This window comes from Carassius auratus, chromosome 24 (genome assembly GCF_003368295.1).
Source record: "Carassius auratus strain Wakin chromosome 24, ASM336829v1, whole genome shotgun sequence".
Classification (NCBI taxonomy): Eukaryota; Metazoa; Chordata; class Actinopteri; order Cypriniformes; family Cyprinidae; genus Carassius; species Carassius auratus.
Genome location: NC_039266.1, coordinates 15174583 through 15178339, shown reverse-complemented (window position 1 = coordinate 15178339; position 3757 = coordinate 15174583). Strand labels below are relative to the sequence as shown.

The 3757-nt window shown below is 33.2% G+C and overlaps 1 long non-coding RNA gene across 1 annotated transcript; it reads right to left on the bottom strand.

Annotated features, from left to right (window-relative positions):
• Positions 1–228: 228 nt before the first annotated feature.
• Positions 229–860, bottom strand: LOC113042377 (uncharacterized). Its single transcript, XR_003275567.1, has 3 exons — positions 731–860; positions 574–641; positions 229–483 (listed from the first exon to the last, which is right to left on the bottom strand). It is a non-coding gene; the product is annotated as an uncharacterized LOC113042377 (long non-coding RNA).
• Between the last annotated feature and the right edge of the window lie 2897 nt (positions 861–3757).

Genomic DNA, 3757 nt, shown 5'->3' with positions numbered 1-3757 from the left:
ACATTATCTGTTTTCCACTAGATGACACCCATTACTGTAAAACATATAAGCAAAGTAATATTTGGCCCAAAATGTATTATTTCCATTCATTAAAATATGGATAAAACATTTTAGGTCTCAAAAAGCACCATTATAGAATCCAACAGAAACAATAGATTTAGAATGATGTGCAAATAATGACAGTTTCCCTTTTAGTGCAAACTATTTCTTTAATAGTTTATTTTAAATATGATTAAATACAGTCCAAACTGTTACAGAGAAAAGGTTGGATGTTTATGTCAAAGCAGTTTGAAATTTTATTTTAAAGTAGATCAAATAAAGTAATTAAGTGAAACATATTTTAAAATTCACATAAGCTAATGGTAAATAAGCAAATGTAATATATATTCTTCTTTTTATAGATACTGTAGATGTATTGATAAATGGGTAGACCTGCAGCATCTTCATGGCCTCCATTGACTCAGTCCACTATCTTCTTCAGACCTGGGGAAAAGATGATCATGTTATGAGTTTTCTTTTTAACAGTACATAAGCATCTTATTAAGATGTCATATTAATATTAGGGGGTTGTACCATTCAGACGGTTTTTAATCCAGGGTGCTTTTGGATCTGAACATAACTTTTCCTTCTCTGTGTAGAATCTGCAGGAGATAAATAAACATGAAGTGAAATGAACACAATATCATATATATTAACTTCTGTGAAACAACACTGTGTAGAGAGAGCTTACATTACAGCATCCACACATGGACTCAGAGCATTCTGATGATTGTATCCCATCAGTTTAATTGAAGCAGGGATTCTTGCTTTTGACACTTCCTTACAGCAGCTCACTCCAACACGAGTGGGACGATGATCTGAAAGAGAGACAGAGATGAATCTCCGCCATACTCATACTGTGTTTAGAAATTGTGAGAAAACTAGATGGTTGTGATCTTGATAAGGGCTATAAATAAATAAATAAAATAAAATAAAAAATACAAGAATTCCAGTTAAATGCAATATATATGCATTATTTAAATTAAATATATATAGTTAGTTCAAAATTCTAAACTTTTTCTTTTGTCTCACACAGAAGAAATAAAGTCATACAATTAAGGAAGAACATGAGGATGAGTAAATGATGACAGAATTGGCTTATTTGGGTAGATTATGCTTTTCAACAATAGGCTACTGGATTATAAAAGTATGCATTAATAAAATGATTTATTAAAGCTGCGGTAAGTAACTTTTGACGCTCTAGCGGTTAATAAACAGAACTGCTTGCATCTTGCGGAAGAACATCGTAGCCGGAACTACTTCTCTCTGTTTATGTCTATGAAGAATCACAAAGGTACTGGGTTACTCCACCGCGGTACCCCTGAAGCAATCTAAAATAGTCCGAATATAAACACTTATTATAGGTGCACCCTAGTGATTCAGGACAAGCTAAAAACACGGTTTGGAAAATGGATTCATGGTGTACTCGCTTATTATATACATTTTTCTACATTTTGAACACAAACAAAGTTACGGACCACAGCTCTGATTGGTTGATTTCTTACCGGGAGCGGTCTGTAACTGCAAATGGCAATTTGACCACTGGGAGGAGCCAGAGGAGCTTGATTTTTTTCACAGATTATCTGTCTCATATTCTACTTTCAGGAGATAATGACAGGTTTAACAAATATGTAAAAATATATTTATACAAAAGTTACCTACTGCAGCTTTAATAGAAAATTGCTATTCATCTATAATAATTACAACAAAAGGCAATTGTAAAATTGAAATTCAGCAATAAAAAAAATACCAAAACTAACAGTTGTGTAGCTGTCCTTTAACACACACAAGAACCAGCATCATCAGAGCTAATTTCCAGAGATGCATGATGTTGGTGTAAAATATTCAGATAACCACAAGAGTAAGATGTCTGGAGACAAGACCCAGATCTTTAATATGCTGTTTTTCAAGACAGGATATTCACTTCCTTTATATCTCAAACCATCAAATTCAGTCAAAAAAAAGTTAAATTCAGGATCACAGCAGTATGAGATCATGAAGATTTAGGGCTCTTCCTAAGGTTTCTCATTGTCAGCAGCACATGAATAGACTTTATAGACTTTTTTTTATTTTTATTTTTTTAAAATAAATTTGCAATTAATTGTAACTAAGAATCCTTTTTCTTGCAGGCTTACCATTTATATGCTTTTGTGTAGTTTATTCAATAGAGATCATGTTGCTACTTCTCGAGTTTAAATCAACACTTTACTTTCTTTTTGCAGCAGCCAATCACAGCCACAGACATGAAGACTGCATGTCTTCCGCAAGAACATAATCTGTAACTACTTGCAATACAAAAACGACATCTATTGGTTAATCCAGGATACTACATTTTGAGTACTAAATGTTCCCAACACTCTAGCCAAATTCGGTTAGTGTGTGCGGCAATAATCCGTGCATATGGACAGAACAGCTAGACAAAATAATAATCATTGAAACACATGACTTGAGGTAATAAAAAAACAAACAAATGTAAATGAAAGCAGATTCTGTTCCCCTCGGAATGTCTGTTTCCCTTTAGGCAAATATACTACTATTCTTGCGTAGTTGCCGACTTAACATCAACATTCGTACGATCAGAACGAGCGTGTGCAAGAAGCACGACTGGATGTACGGCAAGTCAAATGGTTCAAAATACCGTCCTAAATCCTAAACTTGAAAATAGTTTTAATACGAGAGGTTTTACAATTAGATTTTTTTTTTTAAATCAGATTTATTACCGATCTATGTGGGATGCTTGAGACTTTAGCTATTCTGTTTTATACTGTCGTATAGCCTACTTATTCACTTATGCTCACTTATTTTTTACTTTTTTATTATATGCCTTGCTGTTGTTGTATTTATGTATCCACTGAAAGCTTAAAAAAAACTCTTCGTTTGTGGTACTGTATGTGCAAAACATAGGCTACATTAGAATAAGTATACAATGAACCATAAATGTTGTGTATAAATCAGAACCCTATACACACATAAACATGTTAATTCATAGGGATTTCCCCTTTATTCAATTAACTATAAGCCTGGTTAACAGACTCTGTGCCTTGGTTAGAAAGAATGATCTTTGGTGCCCCAAACCTGTGAAATAAATTAATGCAGTACAAAACTGCTTCATATTTAGTTAGAATAGCATAGGCTATTTTGTGTAATGGTCAACAGATGTATTCATTTACATTGTTGGTCCTGGTAACTTTCCCCACTAAATTCATCCTAGCTGTTAACATAATCAGTTTATGTCTTACAGGCACAGCAGTGTTGAAAAGGAAAATATTTAGTAGTCTTTTTAACCATTTATCAATGTCCACCGCCCATTCCAGGCCAGTAGAATGTAGCTGAAATGGAAACTTGCTTTTTTCTAATAAAAAAAAAAAAAAAATGCGCTGTCCTCTTTTTCTCCAGCAACCACTTTTCTTCTTAACTTACATTGTTTTTGAGGGGATGTGATAAAGTTAGCCATCTATTGAAATAGCTTTATAATTAAAATCTAAACAAATAACCTGCAATGAGGTTCTAAAGGCCCAATTGAAGGAATACACCCATTTAAACTGAAATTAGAAAACTGGTCATTGTCAATATCCTAGTTGCTTTAAGTCAGTTAAGTATACTGTCTTGACAAGCACTGACTTTTTGTTATTATCAAGTCTTGGATCACTACACCTCATTTTCTATGAGAAAACATGTCAGTGTAGAAAAGTTATCATTTAAAGTACTTTGCTTACCA